Source organism: Phyllostomus discolor, chromosome 1 (genome assembly GCF_004126475.2).
Source record: "Phyllostomus discolor isolate MPI-MPIP mPhyDis1 chromosome 1, mPhyDis1.pri.v3, whole genome shotgun sequence".
Classification (NCBI taxonomy): Eukaryota; Metazoa; Chordata; class Mammalia; order Chiroptera; family Phyllostomidae; genus Phyllostomus; species Phyllostomus discolor.
The window spans coordinates 134173310-134198907 of record NC_040903.2 but is presented as its reverse complement, the minus strand read 5'-3'; the positions used below and the strand labels follow the sequence as shown (position 1 = coordinate 134198907).

The window sequence follows — 25598 nt, the reverse complement described above, 5'->3', positions numbered from 1 at the left end:
TATATAAAGTAACATAGTTATGGGAATAACAGCCCATCACCTTTGCCAGACTCCACCAGACTCCACTGGTTAGAAGCAAGTTACCAGTTCTACCCACACTAGAGGGAGGGGATGATTCACAGGCATGGTCTTTGAGGGTCATTTGAGAATTGTGCCTACCACAGAATCTTTCTTCATATCCTTTTATATGGCCTGTTTACTTACATTAGCTTCATTATATAGGATTTTCTACTCTTGCTAGACAGTAATCTTCCAGAAACAAGTCTCTCTGCCCCATCAGCATTGTACCCAGATTTTATCATTACTCCCTTGGGAAAAGGAAATTTTTACCCCCCTACTCTAGCAACTTCTTATTCCTTCTACTGCACTTTCTCAGGAAAAAGAGTAAGAAAGTAAAATATAGAGCAACTCAAAATCCCCACACATTACATGAAATTACCCTAGAGAAGGTCACCTCACCTAGGGAGATTTTCTGCTGAAAGCACACCAAGCAGAAGAAGTTTGGGCCCCAGGGGAAAGAATAGAGGAGGCTCAGGCAAAAAGCACTGCAAACACAGTGCCAGCCATCAAATTGATACCTCCTCTTGTTTTAAGGTGAAACCAACCACTTATCTCCTCTCCTTTGTGGCTTTATCAAGCCACCTGCAGTCCAGACCGGCAAGCTTCTTGATCTTGTCCTACACTCTAGCACTGAAGGACTTAATTTCTCAACATTATATTTTCAATGGGGAAGAGGTTTAGGGTTAACAGAAGCCACAATGTTTTTTAAAAAACAAACAACAACAAAAACACCATTTTGTTTCTGAACTCGCTCCTGGCACTTTTCCATGCACCTGCCCCTCTACCGCCCCTTCTCCCTGGTACTTCTGGGTCTTTTTTTTTTTTTGCATTCTTCCTGTGCTGCTAGATGGGGTTCAGCCATCACTTCAACTCATTGCCCAGGCTTTCTGCTATTCCTTCCCTGGACCTGCCTCTAACACTCTCCTTAGTCCATACTACATTGATTTCCTAAAAGGAGAAGCTCTTTGCACTAATGAATAAATGGTGCCAAATCACTCAGTAAGATTGAAAGAGAATACTCTTTAGAAAAAGAAAAAAGGGAAAAAAGGAGGGGGGTGAGAAACACACCAAAACCACCTAAAGACAACAGACAAGTCAAGTGCATTCCTGTAATATAAAACTAAATTTTCAGATGGAGATGGAATCTGACTTCAGGCAGGGGGAAATCTAGTCCTAACAATTGCAAATAAGAGGAGGTATGGATTGCACTACAAAGACCACATTGTAGAAGCAGCAGATTCCACCAGTTCCAGAGTGCTATGACTGTCCCACTGTCCCAGCATTAACATTTCCATATAATTGCAAAGAAGTAGTCATCCTTGGGCAACACCCAGTTTTTAAGAATGTGGGTCAGGTGGGCCTGGGATTGCATCCTAGTTCTGTTAGTGTGTGATCTTTATCAAATTACTCACCTGTTGTAAGCCTCAGTTTCTCCTTTGTAAAATGGAAGCAGCGAATTCACCTCACAGCTGCTGTTGTGAGGGTCACACTAGATAAGTGGTCTGTGATAGGCTTAGCATGTTGCTTGGCAGGTAATAAACGCTCAGTAGATATTGTTGCTGCTGTTACTAAAACTCCCTGGACCAAGGAGCAAGCATCCCAGCATAACCCTGCTCAACTTGACCCTCCTGCCTCTCATAAATGTTGTGACCAGACTAGCTTCTTTGATTTCATTTTCATTTATGGGAGAGGATTTTTTTCCAAATTAAAAATTTCTGGAACTTACACATTAAAACAGTCACTTGAGGCAGGAGCCATGGAAATACTGCTACGGTTAAGGTATCCGCCCCAAGATCGGGGTCTTGTTAGTGGTTTTACTTGGGAATAAAGTTCGGTAGAAGCACACCGGCAACCCAAGCCCAGAGTAAAACTTGGGATTGTGTTTTCTTTTTTCTGTATTTGTACAACTGACCAAGAAGGTCAAAAAAACCCCAGCAAAGTTATAGGAGAAGACTTCTTAAAACTAGAGTAAGTCAGATCCACTCTATGAGCTCATTTGAAAACCTGAAATACACTGGCTCAAGGAAAACATAAGGAGACAAGAGAAGCCATTCCTAATAGAAATAAATAACCTTTAAAATCTTTTGACTATGAACAACATTGTTGATTTGGAAAGATTTCAAGCATACAGACAACAAGTGAGATGCTAAGTGTCTTTTCTGTAACAATCCCCTGACCATAAATGAAGTCCAAGCCCTTTGGAAAAGCCATAGGTATTAAATTGGACTCTTTTCCAAAAATACACGTACTAGCCCTTTTCACAAAGCATCAGTATCTGGCAACAGGTCATGAACTCTATTTCCCAGCTAAGGTCAAAAGTTTCCAGATGTGAAGCAAATTGTAGAGAGCAAAGATAAGGCTCATACTCACATTCTATACATAGTTTGATTCCTAATAAGCGGAACTTCTAGATCAGGAGTTCTCAGGGTTAGTATGCCGAAGAAATAAGCTGAGATGCTTGGCATCAGGGTGCACACATTCGATTTTTACTCATTCAACAAAGATATATTGAATGGCTTATATGTCTGGCAGTGGGGATATAAACAAAAGCTTAATTGCCCAGTTGGGAAATGGACAAAACAATAAATAAAATACCATTGCAATAGTGTAATGCTGCTAAACTGTCATCAGAGAGAAAACTCTTTTTCTTGCAAGATCTTCCAAGAAATCAGGAAGTTAGGCCAAGAAAAGATGAGAACCAGCATTTATTGGACAACCATGATGTGCCAGGCCATTTACATACATTTGCCCATTTAATCCTGTAGCAGGTAATGTTCTCCCAAGTCACAGGGGAAGAAACTAAGAGTTTAGCAGGTGTGTTCCTCTGGTGAGTCTGAAGCCTAGGTCTTTCTGCTTCCTAAGCCCATGTTCAGACCCACTGGTTCAGGCCCCTCAGTGATAATGACTTCATGTAAGACTCTACAGCTTTGAAATGGCACTAGAGTTTGGGTCAGCTGGATTTTTCCACTCATCAGCACATTCTTATAGGGCATGGAGAGAGAAACTACTGAATGAAAAGAACACAGAAATTCATGCAAGGAAATGCTTTGGATAGAGACTGAAGTGCAAGGCAGCTCCTCTACCACTGGCCTGCAGGGGTTTGTGTGGATACCCCTCGGGTTGTGGGAGAACTTGGCCACAAGAGGGCAGAGTGTGCATTGAACAACCACCAAAAAAATCCCAGTAGCCCTTTGTGAGAAAGAAACCTAATGCTGCATGCTTCATTAACTGTTCCAGTGCTGATAAATATTTGCTGTCCTCTGTTCAGACAGGAAGCAGATAAGAGATTTTTATGCTAGAATATGGCACATGATTACTACATCTCACAACAGAATTTGTGAGAAAAGACTGATCAGCTCCACTCATTTCTAAAATCTTAGAATTATAAAGCTTCATGCAGTTTAATTGATGCCAGGGCTTGAACAGGAAGGCCTTCTACAAATTTCCCCACCAGCAGGAAGTATTCAGTGGTGGGCAAAAGTAGGTTTACAGTTGTAATGCAAATAAATAATACAGTAATTAATAAATAATAACACAAGAATAAATTGTTTTGTGTACTCACAACTGTAAACCTACATTTGCCAACTCTACAGTGAAATTTAAAAAAAAAAGTAGGTCCATAATTTCAATGTCATATTACAGCCATACAATACCTATAGTAATAGCAGTAGCAAGGGGTTGGAAATCAGCTTAGGGTTTGAGTCCTGGCTCTATTACTCACCAACTGTAACCTCAGTCAAGTCACTTAACCTCCATAAACCCCAGTTTCCTCATCTATAAAACAGAACCTACCCAATAGGTTTGTTCTGAGGATTGAATCAGTCACTGACAATAAATACTTAGCACAGTTAACAGTCATTACTCTAACTGCTAAGTTGTGATAATTGTGTTAACACTTTTAGCTGCACACCAATGACACAGAGAAAGTAAAGCCTTTCTGGACTTCTGGCCAAGATGGAGGCATAGGTAGATATGCTTTGCTTCCTCACACAGCCAAAAGAAGAACCACAACCAATTTAAAAACAAAGACAACTAGAAATTCCAGAAAATCAAAGAAGTCCTGTATAGAAGTCTGACAACCAAAGAGTTAAAGAAGAAACATTCATTCAGACTGGTAGGAGAAGCAGAGAAGACACATAGCAAGGCTGCAGCGGCCAGACTGGGCAGTCCCACATTTGCCTGCAGATAAACCAGGAGGAACAACTGGGGAGCAAGACAGGCCATACAATCCAGTGTTCCAGCATAGGGAAATAACACCTCAAAACCTGTGGCTGTAAAAATCTATGGGGGTTGTGGCTGTGGGAAAAAGTCTCAGTCTCACAGGAGAGTCGGTTGGAGGGACCCACAGGGTACTAGAACATACACACACACACACCTACCCGAGAATCAGCACCAGAAGGGCCCAATTTACTTGTGGGTTCTAGGGGAAGTGACTGAAAACCAGCAGCAAGTGGAGGAAGCGGCATTATTCCCTCTCAGACCCCTCCCCCACATACAGCACCACAATGCAGCAACCTGGGTTGCCCCACCATGGAAAATCCTAAGACTCCACCCCTTACTACATAACAGGCATGCCAAGACAAAAAAAATAATAATAATAAATTGGCCCAAATGAAGGAACAAATCAAAGCTCCAAAACTAGAACTAAGCAATGAAGCCAGCCTATCAGCTGCCAAGTTCAAAACACTGGTAATCAGGATGCTCACAGAATTGGTTGAATTTGGTTGCAAATTAGATGAGAAAATGAAGGCTACACTATGTGAAATTAAAAAAAAAAAATGTACAGGGAACCAATAGCGATGGGAAGGAAACTGGAACTCAAATCAACAGTATGGACCAGAAGGATGAAAGAAACATCCAACCAGAAAAGAATGAAGAAACAAGAATTCAAAAAAATGAGGAGAGGCTTAGGAACCTCCAGGACATCTTGAAACATTCCAACATCTAAATTATAGGGGTACCAGAAGGAGAAGAGGAATAGCAACAAGTGGAAAAGTTATTTGAACAAATAATAAAGCAGAACTTCCCCAATCCAGCAAAAAAATAGACTTCCAGGAAATCCAAGAAGCTCAGAGAATCCCAAAGAAGTTGGACTCAAGGAGGAACACACCAAGGCACATCAGAATTACATTAGCCAAGATTAAAATTAAGGAGAGAATCCTAGAAGCAGTAAGAGATAAGGAGAAAGTTACCTACAAAGGAGTTCCCATAAGACTGTCAGCTGATTTCTCAAAAGAGACCTTACAGGCAAGAAGGATCTGAAAAGAAGTATTTCCAAGTCATGAAAGGCAAGGACCTACATCCAAGATTACTCTATCCAGCAAAGCTTTCATTTAGAATAGAAGGTCAGATAAAGTGTTTTTCAGATAAGGTCAAGTTAAAGGAGTTCATCATCACCAAGCCCTTATTATATGAAATGTTAAAGGGATTTATCTAAGAAAAAGAAGATCAAAACTATGAATAATAAAATGACAACAAACTCACAACTATTAACAACTGAATCTAAAAAACAAAAACTAAGCAAACAAATAGAACAGGAACAGAATGACAGAAATAGAGATCATATGAAGGGTTATCAGCAGGAAGGGGGAGAGGGAGAATGGGAAAAAAGATACAAGGAATAAGAAGCATTAATGGTAGGTACAAAATAGACAGGAGGAGGTTAAGAATAGTATAGGAAATGGAGAAGCCAAAGAACTTATGTGTACAACCCATGGACATGAAGTAATGGACGGTGATGCCAGTGTGAGGCAGGGTGGAGGGGGATAAAAGGGAGAAAAAAAATGGGACAACTGTAAAAGCATACTCAATAAAATATACTTTAAAAAAGTAAAGCCTTTTTAACAGATGCCTTGCCTTACTACCGTCACAAATCCCCACATTGTTCCCATCATGCTCTCCTTCCCATTGCAAAGGAAGAGGCTTCCCTCCTCCAATAGAAGGCCAGACCCTAGTCTGACCTGTGAATCTTGGTCTTCCCCCTCTTCTCGGGTCCCTTTTTTTCCTACATTGAAACATGTTCCAGTCTCTTCTAATTAAAAACAAATCTTAGTAAACAAAACCAAAATCTCCCCCCACACCCCTTATGTCCCGGGAATTCCCTAATCTCTCCCCCTCTGCAGCAAAATTTCTCATAGAGCTTTCTACACACCAAGTCCTGTTTCCCCCTCGTCTGCTTACTTCTTGCTCATTCCAGTCAGACTGCACCCAAGGTGCTGCTGCCAGGGCCACTGAGAGCAGGGCCGCACAACCCCCATGAATATTCCAAGTTCCTTCTCACTGGGCTGCTCAGCAGCTTGTGCCTCAGGTGACCTCTGGAAACACTGCCATCCCTCAGGCTCAGTAACACCAAACTTCATCAGTGTTCGTGGTTGACTGTGCTTTCCCTACACAGCCTGTAGATGCCAGAACCTTCCAGGCTCTGTCAAGTCCTCCTTCTTTTTCTGATTCTACTCCTTCTTCAGTGCTCTATCCACTCCCAAGGATCCAGTGGTCATCTCCACACTCACAATGTTGCAGAGTTTTAGGCCCACACACATTTCCACCTGGATGTCTCATAGGCACCTCAAGCTCAATGTACCCCAGACTGAATTACTGCTCCTCCCACTGCCTGCCACCCATACATACAAACGAACCTGCTTCTTCAACAGTTTCTGTTATGAAATTTTTGCCCTCGTGCAGCAGGTATTTAAGTCAGAAATTAGCAAGCACTCTCACACTTTCCCCTCCCTCAACCCTCACATTCAATCAATTGTGATTCTTGTCCATTCTACCTACTGGATTTTGTTTAAAAAATCCCCTTATTTCCCCACTGGTCTCATCAATCTAAGCTACCATCACCTCGTTAGCCCTTCTCCATTCTTGTCTTTACACTACAGCTGGGGGTGGGGGTGGTGGGGAACTTTCAAATGCCAGTTTTACCATTTGAAATCCTCTGTCGATTATGGTTCTTTGGGTTAGTCAGAATCCTCAGAGAACTATAAACTTCCCTTTTTCATCTGGCCAGTTCCCATCTCTTCAGCCTTGTCTCATACCGCTCTTACCTTTCGTTCCCTCTTCAGCTTCGAAAAGTCCTCTTTCCTCTCATCTCAAAAAAACAAAACAAACAACAAGAACAAAATGAAATTGGTTAATTGGTTAACTTATTGTGAATATATTGTGTGCCAGGCACCACAGGAATTCCACAGCTGCATCTGTCATTGTCCCTGCCCTCCAGGATTTTCCAGTCGTGGGGAAAGAGAAGACCAGCTAGCATTTATACACATCAGGGTAAAGTAAAATGCATTGCATAGCATTAAAAATGTACCCATGGGGAAATTCAGAAAGGAAGTGAGTGGAGATACAACATACAGGGAAGGCTTCATATATGTGATCTGTGTGGGCCACCGTGTCGGGTGGGGAGGACAGGCTGTTCTCAGGTATTCATGGGAAGACCAGAGGTCTCGAGGATGAGTGAAAGAAAGGGATGTAACAGTTATGTCAGGTTGATCGGGGGGAATGTATGGAGGAAGAAGTGTGTTCATATACTGCAGACACCCAGAACACAGAGGCACTTAAATGTAACAGCCAAAGGCCACTGTGAACATTTGAGAAAGTACTTTCTGTAGTGGGGTGTCCGTAGAAACCAGAACACAAAGGGGAAAGCCACTGATGTGAAAGTGAAGGCTGGCTATAATATTCTATGCAAGAAGGTTGGGAATAATAGGAGAAGGAAGCTTGAGAATTTGGTGTAATTTATCAAAGCTAGGATGAGGCAGGCAAAGTCCCATCTGGGGTTATATGAAACTAGCATTTGTTGCCTCAGACCACAGGGAGTTGGTGGGAACCCCAGAAAAGGGGGACATAAAAAAAGAGGAGTGTTGACATCTTAGGCTCACCTGGGGAGCCCCTGCCCAGCCCCTGGGAGCAGCCTGGGGGACCAACAGAAGGCAAGGACAGTGAGCCCCACTCTCAGAACCAGCTATAAAAAGTGCAGAACAACAGAAGCTGGCTGTAAAATTTAAGCAGATCAGACACTATAAAATACTTTGCAATGCGCCACTGAGGCAACCAAATAAGAGGCCTGAATAAATTTATATTCCAATTGCTAAACATTACAGTCAATTTAAAAACCCACAAAAGTTTTGCTGAACAACTATATAAATTAGAATGGATCTGTCGCATTGCACAGGACCTAATAGACTGAGACATAAAAAAATTGGAGCAACTCCCTCTCACCTGTTAAATCATCCTGAAATAGATATGCCAGTGCAACTCTTCATTTTCTTTGCTTTCAAAAAACAGAGGTAGTCTATAGCTAAACTGCACTGAAGGTGTCTGGTCCCCTCTGATCTCAGAGAAAACAGAGGTAATTCTCAGGTTAATGTGACTTTTATTTATTATTTATTTGCATTTTTCCCTCTCAAGACAGGAAAGACTAAAAGCTGTCAGGGTCAGGCATTTATCATACCGGAACCAGTCTTCCTCCCTCAGAAGTTCCCCACCTGACTTTTCAGGAAGTTTCTCCTCCATTGAACAAAAGTGGAATTAGCAGCTGGTGGCTATCTTATAGAAGCCGAAATCAACATGTACACATGCATACTTACATACTAATGTACACACACACAACACAAACTGAAGAATTAGAAACTAGACCAAGAGCCAAAGAAAGAAAATTCTGTGTCTGTTCCTGTCACAGATATGATGAGATAATTTGGGTAGGCTCCCTTTCCCACTGTTGCTCTGTTTCCATTCCAAGTCATTTCATCGCTACAATTATAAAACATGCACTGAGGAAGTAGAGAGGTGATGAAGAATGATTTTTTCCCTTGGGTGTGTATTCACATTTATGAACCAAGAGTTAAGGAACAGAGCAAAGTCTGGTGCTTATAGAATTCTCACAATAATACTTGTGCAATAGATATGATTATTTTATCTCCATCTTTCAGACATAAAATCTGAGATCTACAGAGGTTAGGAAATTTGTTCAACATCACACAACTCACTAGAGAGTGGCAGTTCTGGGATTTGAACTCTGAGTGTACCATATAGAAGACAGCTACAGTGTGGGCAACTGAGGAGAAGAGACTAACTCCCTCTCCCTCTGAAGATGGCCCTAAAGTGGGGAGAGGCTAAAGGTGGGTTCCTTTTCTGTTTCTCCCACTAAATTTTAGAAATTCTGAAGAGAAACTTCATCTTCCCACTCCTGTAGCCTACTCAAGATTCTGTGTCCAGATTCTGTGTCCATACAATAATCAGGCTCAGAACAAGAGCCTGATTATTGTATGGATGGAGCATTAAGTCTTAAAGAACATCCAAGGGTAGAGAAGTGAGAGAGAGAGAGAGAGAGAGAGAGAGAGATTGAATCAAGTTCAACTTCTATAAGCCTGACCACAGAACCAGCTTATGCAGCATTTGCTCTTGGGTTACAAGCCTACCTCTGGGCCGTAAGGTATAGGGAGGTGGAGTGGGAGGGTGGGTCTTCTCACACAGCAGGAGAGTATGAGCTGTGGGCAAGCCCTGGATTTCCCTCAGAAACGTGGGAAGGAGTGGCATGGTGGGCTGAAATGGACAGGGTGAGCTATCTAACTGAGAGGTGAAATACCTTGCCCAGGTGTTTTAATTACTTGCCTTAAGTATGGATGAGAAACACAGGACCCAGTGAAGTCAAAGGACTTGCCCAAGGTCACCTAAAACTTTGTTGTTGGTAAACTAGGACTGGAATTTGAACTCTCCTGTCTCCCAGTCTAGTCCTTAGTCTTCCAGAAGTTAACTGCCCAAGAAAGAAAGCAAGGAAAGGAAAAGACTCAGGACACTACTCTGAAAAGCACAAGCACAGGAGAAGGAAAGGTAAAGGTACTTCTACCATGTCCGTGATGCTAACACAGAAGCTGGCCACCCCCTCCAGTTTCCACCCTAGGCTTAAAAACCTAAGGGGGAATTAGAGGGCAGGGTGGGGGTATATGTGCTTGGGTGGGGGTAACAGTATTTTAACTTTGCCAAATCCAAAATAATTATAGATATGAGTTCTCCAAATTACAAATGCAATACTTTGCTGATGTCATTTTATAAAATACCACCTCCATAGGAAGTCATAGTTAGAACCTAATCTCCTTTGTGCCACTTGGGGGCAACACCAACATGTTTGATTTGTTGAGATGTCCCACCTGTCCGCCTTCTAAAGCAGAGAAGTTGCAGTTCTCAAGGCCACCTACTCTTCCTTAGAGGGTGGCGGCAAACCTCCAACCTGCCTGACTACTGAGAGCTCTGGATGTATTTACATATTTGTTTATTTAAGGTCAAATTGTTTTCAGGTATCTCAGAACCAGGCAAGTGCCAGCTATGAAGACTGACTTACTTGTAAGGCACTAGATGAAACATCCCACAGAAGATAACAGGAGATTCTTTGCACAGACAGACCACGGCCTCCAAAAGGATCTCCATAGACAAAGGCAATACAGTTCAGAATGACTACCAGCAACAGGAAGTCCCAACATCTGTCATCGGGCTTCTCTAAAGAGTGAATAGGCAACATTCCAAAATCCAAAGGAGCAGCAAGCAGCCATCACTGAGGTGAATAGGGAAGCAAGGCAGTATCTACCATGAGGATGTAAATGCAGGACAAAACTCCAGGCCCAGGCAGGTAACCAACAAGAACAAGCCAAGGCCAAGCATAGAGAAACTTGGACACCCAGGCCCAAGGGACAAGTTTAGGGTCCAACTGAAGCTTGCCTTTTCTACCTATAGGGCTAGTTCCATACCTGAGCCCTTCCCACGCAGCCTCAGACTTCTCTCCAGGCTGCAGATCCCTATAAGCCAACGGACTTCTCACCTGAGTGTTCCACAGGCACTTCAGCTCCACATGTCAAAATTCATCAACCTCCCTCTAAAACTAGCTCTCCCTTCTGTGAGTCCTTTATCGGAAAAATGACACCACCATCCCCCCCCCAGCAGACAAGTGAGACCCCTCAGAATAGTCCAAACTCCATCCTCTCCCTCACCATTGACTCCCAGTTGGTCCCAGACATACTACTTCAGATCTATCCCCTCCCCACTGTCTCAGATCAGGCCCCTCAGCCTCTCTCACAACTATGGTAACAGCTTCCTAATTGGTCTCCCTGCCTCTGATTCCCTTCCAAAGCATTTCTGTATGACCTCCGGAAGTAGTTCTCCAAAACTCCACTCTGACCGTGTCACCTCCCCTACTTTTTTAAACTTCAAAACAACAAAAACCCCCACGAAGGACAGATTTGAAAGTCCTTGTGCTCTGGCTCATACCATTTTCCGTCTTTTAGCCTGGTACACTTCCCTCACATTCTTCAACACCAAAGTCAAATGTCACCTCTACCATGAAAGCCTCTCCTATTGCTTCCTTCCCCTTCACTGCTCTCCTGGGCTAGTTAATTCTATTCCCTTTTGAGTGCCCTTGGGGCATTGGAGGAAGCCATCAGGAGAAGGCTCCAATGAGACCCCTTTCTGAGCCCTGGAGGGACACAGGCTGTAGGGAAGTTTGGGGGATTCAGCCAGCCAGGCAGAAACACCAAAGTGAGACTAGGGATAGTCAGTCTTGAATGTTTCTAAAAACAAGCCTTATAGGCTGAGACATACCTTCTCTGTCTTTCTCCACCCAGATTGAGTCTGAGCTCACACCTGATGCTATTGCGGTACTTACACTGCATGGGAAGGAAATGGGAATGGGGCTTGTGTGTCTGGGGGATAATGCTAAATAATTTCTATATATAGTTAACTCTTGAGCAATGGAGGATGATGGGTTGGGGGTGCTGAAACTGTTACAGAAAACACCCACCCCTGCCCTGGGAGTCTTGTTACTTTAGGTTATTTATGCCCACTGCCATTTTAGGAACTGTGGCTCTCAATGCCAGTTTGGTAAAAAGGAATTATTTAATTAAAAGTTATACAGGTTTAGAATAATGGCAGAATTCTGCTGTTAAATTTCACTTTCTTTAGAAACAAAGATATGCTCACAAACACAGACTTTCCCTCGCTTTTGCCTAGGCAGGCCAGTCTTAAAGCACGCCAGTCAGAGGTACTGCCTTCCAGAAGAAAACAAACAGAAGTCCGCAGCTCACTTTTCCCATTTCCTCCCAGTCATCCGTGCTCCCCGGGGCAGGTCTACCACAGCTCCCAGCACCATCGGCTGTGTCTCTGCGATTTCCAGTTCTTAATTCAAAGACACGTGGCACCTTCTCATGGCCGATCGGCAAGAGTCCTTTCACCCCCTTTTTACCCACGTGGTCCCAAGAGGTCCCACATTGTCTCCACCCCACAAGGCAACACAGCAGCCCCCTTTTTGTTTAATTCCCAGGCTGGATCCTCTCCATAACCCCATTTCCTACTCCTGCCACACTGGATTACATCTGCCAGTAGACCGGGTTTCTTTTGCCTTTCTTAGCTGCCATTGTTAGTCCAGGTTAGCATGTCTGTCCATATGACACAGAAGCCTCTTCCAAGCCTTCCAGCCACTCTCACAGGCACAGGAAGCCCCTCGGGCTACATTGCATCACGGATTAGAGTCATACCAGTCTCCCTGGCTCCAGGGAGGTGCAGGTTAAAACACTGGCCAAGTCCCTCAGATATGCAAAGTAACTGGCAAAGGCCCTGCTCACTTCCCTTATCCCCCAAGGGATAGCTATGGGGCTTTTCTCCCTTTTAGGGGGGACATTTAGTTTAGCACCCTGCTAGAAAGCCCCACTGGTTGAAAATCCACATATAACAAGTCAGCCCTACACATCCAAGGATTCCCAACCACAGATCTAAAACAGTGGTTGAACCCATAGATATGAAACTTGGACAGACTATATATTTATTGAAAAAAAATTGCATGTAAGAGGACCCATGTAGTTCAAACTGCTGTTGTTCAAGGGTCAACTGTATTATTTCATTAAAACTCATAACAATCCACCCTGGCTGGTGTAGCTTAGTGGATTGAGCACCAGTCTGCAAACCAAAGGGTTGCTGGTTTGATTCCCAGTCAGGGCATATGCCTGGATTTCGGGCCAAGTTCCCAGTACGGGGCACATGAGAGGCAACCCCACATTGATGTTCCTCTCCCTCTCTTTCTCCCTCCCTCCCCGTCTCTCTAAAAATAAATAACTAAATAAAATATTTAAAAAATTCATAACAATCCTGTGAGATAGGTATTATTATCCTCATTCACTATGAGGCAATCTGAGATTGAAAACAAACAAGTAACTTGCCCAAAGTGATTACAACTCATAAATAATGAAACTGGAAAACAAACTCACACCCTCTGATTGTGGAACCTAAATTCTAAGACATTAAACAATACTGGCTACATTTGTTAAATGATCCAGACCCACCATGCTGTTACATTGCACATGGAGCTATACCAGGCGTGACTGTTAGGCGGGGGCTGAGGAGTGGTAGAGGAACAAAATAGGCCATTATTATATGAGGACTAACATTCAGAAGCACAAGAAACTTAGGCTGCATATCCTTTCTTGGGGTCAGGGATATTGCCTGTGATCAGGCTGCTGGCAGATGGGAATTGACCATGGTGTGAAGGAGGAAGAGGGAATAGCACAAAGGGTGTCACTCTTGTACCCTGTTCAGGATCCACATGCAGTTGCATAGGGTTGCAGTGAAGAGGGAGGGGAGGCCCCGAGTCAGGAAGCTGGAGAGGGTCCCTGGGCCAGAGCTGGAGTTGGGCCTCCATTATGGGGGCAGTGAGGACTACTGAAGAATGTTAAGTAAGCGAGTGTCTTGGTCAGACTTTGGAAGTTTGACTTTGACTTCTGTGAAAAGAATGGGTTATAGGAAAACCAAAGGGGTATGCAGAAAAACGAGCTGGGAGGACACTGTGGTAGTCTAGTGAGAGATAATAGGAGTGAAGTCACGACAGGGTAGATGGAGGCAGACAGAGTCAAGTGATAAGGAGAGAAAATGGAGAAGATTTAATGACCGATTGGCTAAGAGGGAAAAGGAGAAATCAAGAAGAGCTCCTTGGTCAACAGCGTGGATGGCGGTGCTCTTTGCTAAAAAGGGACCCCTGGCAGGAAGAGCCGTGGGAAGAGGGCCATGGAGTGACGAGTGCAGAGTGCAGTCCTGAGTGGGAAATATTTGTCAACAATTACTGGATATGCTTAGAAGGCAACAGGGCACACACTGTACTTTAACTGCACAGCTATTGCTGTGCCCCATTTTTCTTCCCACCATGATTATTAATCATCTAAGTCCAGGGTCAATATTTCAACTGTGTTTTAATTCTCAATGCTTGTGAGACTGGAGATAGTCAGGAAGGGGAAAACTCCAGAAGTGCCCCAGGGCTAAGGTAAAGAACATCAATAAAGGACAGAGACCCTGTTTTAAGACCAGTTGTTCCTGCCTTCTGGAAAAGTGCTAAATCATTGTGAAACATGAATGCACCTGCGCAGAAGATGTTACATGACCCCTGCTTCATTATAATAAATTAACATTGTGCGACCTCCTGTCCCAGTAGCCAATCAAGGAATATCATGGGAGGCCACATGCGCAGTAGTTTTAAAGTGATATAATTACTTGTATGTGTGCAATAAAACCCCACCAAAACTAGCCAGGAAATATCCTCTCTATAAGAATAGAATCCCTCCATTCCCTGAAGTCAGTCTCTGCTTGGAGTTAGCCTGCTCCCATGTTCTGTGGAGTGTACAATTGCTTAATAAATCTGCTCTCTCTTTCTGCTCTAACCTTTTCTGTGTGTTTGGTTCAATTCTTTGTCTGCAATCACCAAGAACCTGGTTACCTGTGCCCACCTGTGACAGTTTTTGGTGAGCCAGTTAGGAGAAGATGCCAGAGTGGTAAGCCCCCTTTGCTGCCCTGGCACCCTGCCCTTTTCCATTGCCATCTATCCTGTTTTGGTGAGCCTGATAGTCCCCGATGGCAGGTTGGCTGCTAAATTGCAAGTACAGGTTGGATAGTTAAAAGCCACAAGGGTGCCTGCCACCTGAAGACACCCATAATAGGATAACCTGGACACAGAACAGGGTTAGTTTCAGTCCCTGCCAGGTGCAAGAAAATGTCTGCACACCAGTCAGGCACATCGTGAAAACCACAAGACACTGCCCCACCCTCCGGCCACTCGCTCATAGATATAGTTTGACCTTCCATACAGGATATCAGTCACCACCTCAGCTGAACTATGACTTCCTTTTGCAGTCTCCTCATCAGGCCCACAGATAGTCTTTTACTCTTGTCCTCTCTGGCTGACCTTACAACTGCACCCATATCCCATTTGCCTTTTGTGTAGGAATGGTTCCTGCTGTCTTTGTACCCAGAGCATCTATTCTAGGATCACTAATAGTCCCATCGCTAAGTATAGTTACAGGAATGAGCCACTCCCATCTCAGCATGTATATACTATCATTGCAAGCAGCAACACTGCCCAGAGCAGCTTAACAGGTGCCTACTGATCATTTGTAACCAGAAATGGCCACATGGAGCCATTTTTACCCAATTAGTTGAATTTGAAATTCTAAGGTGGTTTATTTGCCTCTATAGGGGTATTTTAATTTCCCCTCTCAGTTGGTCATCCCACTCTGTGATCCACCTCCAGTAAGAATGGAGGGGGGGGGGCGGTCTTTGGGCACCTCTTGAGGTCCCTTCTGGAAAAATTTCTGACTCAAGTATAATTCCTCAAAGCTCTGGAAAAAATAGAGAAAGTACTTGAGTGTCCTCTTTTTGATTTGGAAGAGTCATTTTATAATAAGTTCATCTTGGTGCCCCTCTTGGTAGTTTATGGGCCCAGAAACTATTTTGCTATTAAGACACTTCCTTTGCCCCAGACCTGAAGGCTTACAGGAAGATGAGGGTCTCCATAGATGGAGAATACAAAAATGGAAACATTCTCAGGCTACCTGAGTAGAGCAGTGGGTCTGTGGTCATCAGGATTATAGGCAATTGCTCAAGGATGATGCATTGGTTCCCTCCCAACAGGTCTCTGCAGGCTGGACACTCAGTAGGACCATGAATTATGCAAATAGTGTCCAGGGAACTCAAAATCTCTGAATTAAGCATAGAAAGAGAGAAAAAAAAACTAAACTGTGGCAATCCTCTTAAGTCCTTTAGATTTCTGTCATCCGATACTCACTAGGATTTCTTTCACCAGAGACATCTGGTAGGTGGGTGGGATCCCAGGAGATACCCTGTGGCCCATGAGGAAAGCTCCTGAGGTAAAAAAAAAAAAAAAAAAAAAAAAAGGTGGGGGGATGCCTCTAGATTACAAGGGAGTATCTTTCTCACTAGGATCTCTTTCACCAGAGACATCTGGTAGGACAGTGGTATCTTCGGGGACACCCTATGGCCCACTAACAAAGCTCCTAAGACAAGCAAAGAGGGACTCCCTTAGATTGCAAAGGAGCATCTCTGTGTTTTTCTTTTTCCTTCTCTTTAGGATCACCGTGCTCAAGATAGGAACCACACCTTCCATTCCTTCCAAATCACCATTGGGTTGCATTCTTAGCCATTGGGATAAATTTGACCCTAAATTTTTAAAAAGGAAGAGATTAGTTTTCTTTTGTAACATTGTTTGGCCCCAATATAAATTAGGAGACAGAGATATGGCCTGAAAATGGGTGCAGGAATGATGATACTGTACTACAATTAAATCTGTTCTGTTGGAGGGAAGGCAAATGGTGTGTCATTCCTTATATGCAGGCATTTATGGCTCTGTACTGAGATCCCTCCTTTTGTTCTGGCCCCACCCTGACAGAACTTACGGGCCCAAGTGTTGATCAATTAGAAGATACCCTCCTTAGTTCCCCACCTGTCTCTCAAGGGAAACTAAGGGGACCCCAGAGTTCAGGAGTCTCTGACCCTACCTTTGAGGGATCAACCTCTCCACCACCTTATGCTGGAGACAACCTAAAGCCACCAGGTGAGAAAAAACTCAGCCCAGCAGGACATACTAGGAGTGGTGCTTCTTTCTCCCTACTACCCCTACACTCCTACTCTCAGGAAGGTAGCAGGCACGCAAGGCACTATAAGGGTACAAGTGCCCTTCTCTATAACTGATTTACAACGATGTAAAGACAGGCTAGGGAGTTTTTCAGAGGACCCTTCATGTTTCACTAGTAATTTCCAGACTCTTACTTTAAGGCTTTAGTATGTCATAGAGGGATCTGTACGATATTGTGACCGCCTGCCGTTCCCCAGATGAAAAACAGTAGATCTGGAAGAAAGCCTGTAAACATGAAGACCAGTTGCATACCCAGAACCCCGGCACTAACCAGTGGGCCGCCCAAGCTGTCCCAGACCAGGATCCCGACTGGGGATACAATACTCAGGTGGGAATCCAGAGTAGGGAGGCAATGATAGATTGCCTAGTGGCAGGAGTGAGAAACCGCATCAAGAAACCTGTAAATTATGAAAAAATTACAGTAATCACCCAGGACAAGGAGAAGAACCCAGCTCTCTTCAGAAACAGACTAGTAGAAGCCTTCCGAAATTATGCGAACTTGGGTCTGTCCTCCTTAAAGGATCAGATCTTGATAGGACAGCAATTTATAAATCAGTCCACCTCTGATATTTACAGGAAGCTTCAGAAATTACAAATAGGCCCACAGATCCCCCTAGACTAGCTCATGGATAAGGCCTTTTTGATCTTTAAAAACAGGGATTTGAAGGAAAGAAAACAGGGAAAGAAGGAAAGGGAGAAGCAAGCTGATCTCCTTGCCCTAGCCCTTCGCAGTACTATTAGTGGAAATCAACCCCATCAGGCGAGCTCAGGGAGGACTTGAAAGAATCAGGGGCAAAAGGATCAGACCTGTTATAAGTGCAAGCACCCCGGACACTGGGCAGGGAACTGCACTCAACCACCTCCGGGACCCTGTCCTCTATGCAAGAACGTCAGTTCTGATCCCTGGCACTGGAAGGTAGACTGACCCCATTCCCAGAGTGGAAATGGGTCATCACCCAAGGCCATGGCTATTTTCAAGGACTGAGGGTGCCCAGGGAATCGGTTGACCCTAGGGAATACTCATATTCCCATCTCTACCGAAGTAACTCTGGATGTGTCAGGTAAGAAAACCAACTTTCTTGTTGATACTGGGGCTTGTTGATACTCTGTCCTTAACTCTTACTCTGGACTTCTTTCCTCCAAATCAGCTAAGATAATGGGAGTCACAGGAAACCTTAAGGCCTATTTCTATACATTCTCTGTCACTTGCCAATTTGAGAGTCAAATATTCAAACACTCCTTTTTGATTGTTCTTCAGTGCCCTATTCTTCTGTGAGGCCAGGATCTTTTAGCCTGAATGGGAACCATCTTGTTGTTCCCAGAAGAGCCACTTGAGTCAAGCTAGATCATGATAATCAGTAGTAGCTGAAACCAGGAGAAAAATCCCAAGTTCAGTTGTGGATGCAGTAAAACCTGCTAGTTCAGGAGACAGGGATTCCTGGAAGAGCAAACACTGCATTACCGGTTAAAATCCAATTAAAGCCCAGGTCAGATTATCCTCACAGGAAGCAGTATCCTATTAAACAAGAATCTTTGGAGGGGTTACAGCCTATCGTAACTAAATGTATACAGCATGGGCTCATAGTTCCTTGTCAATCTCCTTGCAACATTCCCCTCTTACTGGTGATAAAACCCACCAGAGAGTATAGGCTAGTCCAGGATCTAAGGTTAGTCTATGAAGCAGTAGTCCCTTTATACCCAATAGTAGCTAACCCTTATACCTTGTTCTCACAGGTACCTGATGATGCTCAGTGGTAGATTTGAAAGATGACTTCTTCTGCATCCCTTTGCATCCTGACTCTCAGTATCTGTTTGCTTTTGAGTGGACTGATTCAAAGACGATGATACATCAGCAATACATTCAGACTGCATTGCTGCAGGGGTTCAAGGACAGTCCCCACCTCCTTGCTAGGGTATTAGAAAAGGATCTTAGAGAGCTAAAGTTATAAGGAGGTGCCATTTTACAATATGTAGATGATATACTAAATTGCAGCCCCTCCAAGGAAGCTTCCGCTCAAAATGCCATCCAGACCCTGAATTCTCTAGCTGAAAGAGGCTACCAGGAATCAAAGAAGGCTCAGATTACCAAAAGTGTAAATTATTTAGGGTATATTTTGACTCCTGGGTCTAGGCAGTTGTCACAGGAGAGAATTAAAGCCATTACTGAGTTGCTACTAAATAGCAGCTTTGCTCCTTTTTAAGAATGGCAGGATTCTGAAGCATTTGGATACCCAACTTTGGGCTAATTGCCCAACCCTTGTATAAAGTTACCCTTGTATAAAGGGGCCAGACATGGAACCCATTATATGGGAAAAGGAATGTGATCAGGCTTTTAATAAAATCAAGCAGGCCCTAGTCGAGGCCCCAGGCTTAGCCATCCCTAACTTAAACAAGCCTTTCTCTCTATACATAGCAGAGAATCAAGTAATAGCTTTAGGGGTCTTAGTGCAATGACTAGGGAATGAACCTCAACTAGCTGCATATTTCTCTAAAAAACTAGATACTGTAGCAACCAGGTGTCCTCCATGTCTAAGAGTAGTTGCACCCACAGCCATGCTTAACTGAAGAAGCTGCTACACAAACTCTCAAGCAGAAGTTAGAGGTCTTAACTCCACATCAGATACAAGACATATTAGAGATGAAAGGGGATCTCTGCCGAACAGGAAATAGACTGCCCAATATCGGGCCCTTCTTCTGGACATTCCTGAAGTAATTGTAAAGACCTGTAAAACCGTAAATCCAGCCTCCTTCGTGCCTATAGAATCATCCCCAGATTTGACCCATTCCTGCTCAGACATTAGTAATATTCCAGCAGGACTGACTTGCTGGAACATCCCTTAGAAAACCCTGACAAGGAATGGCTCACTGATGGGAATAGCTTGCACAGAATGCTCAGTAAAAAGCAGCACATTCTGTTAATTTATATAACACCATCAAGGCATGACTCCTTCCACCCTCTACCTCAGCCCAAAAGGCTGAAATTATAGTCCTTACCTGAGCTCTCATTCTAGGACAAGAAAAAAGGGTTAATATGTAGATAGACTCCAAATATGCTTTCCTTGTTCTGCATGCTCACAGTGCCATATGGAAAGAAAGAGGGCTCCTCACTGCTCAGAATTCCCCTATTACACACAGACCAGAAATCTTAAATCTGTTGGAAGCAGTTAGGCTCCCTGAGCAAATGGTAGTCGTGCACTGCAAAGGCCACCAAAAGGATATGTCACCTATCTCGCAGGGAGGTAGGAGAGCAGATTGAGAAGCAAAGAGAGCAGCACTAGGGACTGACAAACAAATGGTCTTATTTCCCCCTGTAAATGGTTCAGATATCAAGCCCACTATACATCTGAGGAAATATCTTGGGCTTTGGGGCAAGGAGGTGTCCATGAAGGACCCTGGATAGATATTGGCCAGAGGCTGTTCCTTCCCCAGACCTCCCAGTGGAAATTCTTCTTTTCCTTTTTTCTAAGTATATTTTATTGATTATGCTATTACAGTTGCCCCAATTTTTTCTCTTTATTCTCCCTCTGTCCTTTACCCCCCCCCCACCCTCCAGCATTCCACCCCCCCACCCACTCACCTTACTTCATGTCCATGGGATGTACATACAAGTTCTTTGGCTTCTCTATTTCCTGAACTATTCTTAACCTCCCCCCATCTATTTTATGCCTACCAATTATGCTTCTTATTCCTTGTGCCTTTTGTCCCCCATTCTTCCCTTCCCTCTCCCTGTGATAACCCTCCATGTGATCTCCATTTCTGTGATTCTGTTCCTATTCCAATTGTTTGCTTGTTTTTTGTTTTTGTTTGTTTGTTTGTTTGTTTGTTTTTAGGTACAGTTGTTGATAGTTGAGTTTGTTGTCATTTTAATGTTCATGGTTTTTGATCTTCTTCTATTTCTTACATAAGTCCCTTTAACACTTCATATAATAAGGGCTGGGTGATGATGAATTCCTTTAACTTGACCTTTATCTGTCCTTCCATTCTAAATGATAGCTTTGCTAGAAAAAGTAATCTTGGATGTAAGTCCTTGCCTTTCATGACTTCAATTACTTCTTTCCAGTCCCATCTTGCCTGTAAGGTTTCTTTTGAGAAATCAGCTAATAGTCTTATGGGAACTCCCTTGTAGTTAACTCTCTCCTTTCCTCTTGCTGCTTTTAAGATTCTCTCTTTATCTTTAATCTTGGGTAATTTAATGTTGAGGTGCCTTGGTGTGTGCTTCCTTTGGTCCAACTTCTTTGGGACTCTCTGGGCTTCCTGAACTTCCTAGAAGTCTATTTCCTTTGCTAGGTCGGGGAAGTTTTCCTTCATTATTTGTCGAGTAACTTTTCAATTTCTTACTCTTCCTCTTCTCCTTCTCCTTTGTGTACCCTTATGATTCAGATGTTGGAGCACTTAAAGTTGTCCCATAAATTCCTCAGCCTCTCCTCATTTTTTCTGAATTCTTGTTTCTTCATTCTGTTCTGGTTGGATGTTTCTTTCTTTCTTTCTTTTTATTTTTTGTTGTTCCAAACTGTTGATTTGAGTTCCAGTTTCCTTCCCTTCACTATTGGTTCCCTGTATATTTTCCTTTGTTTCACTTTGTATAGTCTTCATTTCTTTCTTCATTTTGTGATTGAGCTGAATAATTTCTGTGAACATTTTGATTACCAATGTTTTGAACTCTTTATTTGACAGGTTGTCTATATCCTTGTTGCTTAGTTATTTTTCTGGAGTTTTTATCTGTTCTTTCACTAAGACCATATTTCCTTGTTTCAGTGCTCCTGTTACTTTGTAAGGGGTGGAGCCTTATGTATTTGCCAGGGCAGGGGAACCTTCTTTGGTGCGTTGTGGCACTGTCTGTGGGGTCAGAGAGGGAACAGTGCCACTCACTCACTCTGCTCTAATCCCACTTTCCATCACTTCCCTCACTTCCCACAAGTGGATTGTGCCCTTTCAGGTGCTGACTTTCAGGTGGGTGGGTTTGATAACATTCTAGGATCCAATGGAGCCCTCCAGTGAACTCTCCTGTGAGACTTGGAGTTCCTCCCACCTTCACAACATCCACAGGATTTTACAGCTAGAGGTTCTGAGTCTTTATTTTCCTGGTCTGTCAGCCTCTGCCTTGCCTGTGTGGTCTACTGCCTTGCTGCGGGTCCCTTCCATCTGGCTGCCCATCTGCACCCCTCCTACCAGTCTGGATGAATGTTTCTTTAGCTCCTTAGTTGTTGAAGTTCCATGCAGTTTGATTTTCTGACAGTTCTGGTTGTTTGCTTTTAAATTGGTTGTTATCCTTCTTTTGGTTGTGTGAGGAAGTGTAGCATTTCTACCTATGCCTCCATCTTGGCCAGAACCCCCCACTAGAAATTCTTAAAGGCTTTTCATGACTCCTTCTACATTGGAAGGGATGCTACAATGACAGTGATTAATAAATCATTCATAGGCAGGGATATAGCTGTTACCATAAAGAATGTCTGCCAGGCTTGTACTCTTTGTGCCTACAACAACCTGGGCAAAAGCCATCCCTGCCCCCGCTGATAGAACCTATTCAATGAAGAGAGACCTGTCCTGGAGAGAACTGGCAGATTTATTTTACCAAAACACCTCCTTGTAGAAGATACAAATACTTATTAGTCCTCACAGATGCCTTTACTGGATGGCTTTTCTAGCAAGGACTGGATGGAGAAGGCTGCAGAACTAGCAAAAGCTCTCCTAAAAGAAATAATACCCCATTGTGTTCTATCATTGATGCCTATGAAGCAATAATGGGCCATCCTTCACTTCTAGGATCTCTCAAGCAGTCTCTGAAGTTCTAGGCATAAAGTATTATCTCCGCTCCATTTTGAGACCACAGTCCTCTGGGAAGGTCGAATGGGTAAATCAAACTTTAAGAAGAACATTAGCAAAACTTTGCCAGGAGACTTCTGAAAACTGCACTAAGTTGCTACCTATAGCCCTCATGAGAGTTAGGGGTTCCCCTAAGGCCAATACTAAGCTCAGCCCATTTGAAATGCTGCATGGCGAACCCTTTTTACTGCTAGATCTAATATTTGATACAGAAACCCATCAAGCAATTAAGTATATAATAAAGTTAGTGCAAGTGCAGAAATCTTTATAGGAATATGGAAATAAAGTTTTACCAGCCCCCAAAGGGAACTTGCAAACTACTATATCTCCAGGAGACTGGGTACTCCTTAAAACTTGGAAGGAGAAATCACCAGCAGACCAACTCAACCCTGAATGGAAAGGGCCCTACCAGATAGCCCTGAGTATCCCCCTATGGCTATAAACCTTTTAGGGGTTGATAGTTGGGTTCATATTTCCAGAGTAAAGCCAGCCCCCACTGATCCCAATCTGACTCAGGACCAGCTGGAGACCCAAAGCCCAGACTACACCTTCGAGCCACTGGAGGACCTCAGATTCCTGTTCAAAAGGAGGAAGACTTAAAAGATAAGTAGTGATTGATGACCATGTACTAAAATTACCATTGTTCTGGATAATTGCCCTTCCTGGAACATTTCTATTAGTACTGATCCTCTGTATGAAGGCTTGTTTACTTCCTTATGGATGAAATCATGTCTATGATTTTTCATAATGAGAATTTCTTTCTTGTTTCTATAAAACACTCTCTACTTACCTACACCCTGTATAAGGGAGTGGGATGAACATTTTTTAGAAAATGTTTCTCAAACCTTAGCAGGGAAAAGTATGATCCAATGTTGAATATGTCATCCTAACCCAGAAACTCCTTCCAGATATAATACATATATAAAAGCCTACTCAATACAGATGAATCCTTAATTAGTGCTTTGAATTATTCTGCTAATTACACATGTTCCTCTTTTTCTTTAAGAGTCAGATGGGAGCACAACCCTCCTTTGTGCTTCCGTATGACCCCACTAGAATTAAAGTCATTTAATTACTCCAGTACCTCTCTTAATTGTGACAGTACTATAGGATGCACCCCCTATTATAATACTCATACTGGGACCATTAGCCCATTTGAAGCCCTGGCCTTTCAAGTTCCAGCTTTCTAGAAAATCTTTCTGAGGGAGAAATTTTCAAACTTTTGAATTGGTCACATATACTATGCTCCCCTAATTATGGTTTTAACTGCATTCCTAATAGTACCTATTGCTGCTTTAACAAAACTCATAATGCAGATACCAACAATACTTCAAAATGTGTCAGCTGGAAATTGAACCAATCCCTTCAAGAGATATTAGCAAAATTTCTACCACCTCCTACAGGAGAGGAATATCAGGAAAATAATTTAGGGCCCCTTAGGGATTGCTTTTCCCCATTGCCATATGCCCTCCTTAACAAATATAACTCCACCAATGCCACAGTCATTGCAACACCCCTGGGCCTCATCTGGCTATGTGGAACTCCCAATAACTGGTTAACAGATCATTCAGAACTTCATAAAGCTATTGCTTATACACATCTCAGCAGCTCTAAAAGTGGGGATGACTGTACCTTAGGGGCCTTGGCACCCCAAGACCTTACCATTATAAACATAACCCAGAGTCCTAGAAGTCTGTCTCTCATCAGAAAAAAAAAAAAAAAAAAACAAGCTTGGTCTAGTAGTGGCTGGGGCTGCTGCCACTATAGCCACCGCAGCCCTCTGGGGAGGCTCTGCCTACCGTGAGGCCACTCCAAGGGAACTCACTAAGATTATAGAATAAGTCTTCAAAGACACCACTGATACTCTACTTGGACTATCAAGATCAGTAGACTCACTGGTAAATGTCATGGATAACCATCTTGCCCTTGACTATCTTCTAGCAGAACAAGGTGGGGTATGTGCTGTTATCAATAAAACCTGCTGTGCCTATGTAAGTAACATAATTGAGACTAATGTAAGGAAAATTTATGAACAGGCAGAGTAGCTACATAAATATAGTCAACAGGGCCAAGGAATTAGGGATACCCTGACCTCCTGGCTCCCTAACTTAACATGGGTACTACCCCTAGTAGGTCCCCTAATAACTTTGTTGCTCTTATTACTTTTAGAACCTTGTTTAATTTACTTGTTAAATTTGTATCTTCTAGACTTAAGCAGTTCCATGTCAAATTGATGATTCTCCAGGGTTTCCAACCAATCCCTGAGAGTGATGTTGAAGCTGACCAACACACAGCATCCATGATGGCCTCAGGAATCCCTCTTCAACCACTAGATAGAATGGCATGAGAATTTTGTGGTTCTTGATAGGCAGGGACTATTGCCCCATCTAAGTCAGAAAAAGTTACAGAAGAATGATTTTTGCCCTTCAACCACCCCCAAAGGATTTTTGAGAACCTTGTCTCTCAGGGGGAAAGTTGAGGCAGGAGAGTCAGGATGGAGAAAACTCCAGAGGTGCCCCAGGGCTAAGATAAAGGACATGAATACAGGACAGAGACCCTGTTCTAAGACCGGTTGTTCCTGCCTTCTGGAAAAGCACTGAATCATGGTGAAACATGAATGCACCTACACAGAAAATGCTACATGACCCCTGCTTCATTATAATAGCATTGTAATAAATTAACATTGTGGGACCCCCTTTCCCAGGTGACCAATCAAGGAAAATCATGGGAGACCACATGCACAGTAACTTTAAAGTAATATAAC

General features: G+C 43.2%; 1 long non-coding RNA gene across 1 annotated transcript; it reads left to right on the top strand.

Moving 5' to 3' along the window:
• The first annotated feature begins 19895 nt into the window (after window positions 1-19895).
• Window positions 19896-25170, top strand: LOC118501352. Its single transcript, XR_004903991.1, has 3 exons — window positions 19896-19906; window positions 21279-21280; window positions 24844-25170. It is a non-coding gene; the product is annotated as an uncharacterized LOC118501352 (long non-coding RNA).
• The last annotated feature ends 428 nt before the right edge of the window (window positions 25171-25598 follow it).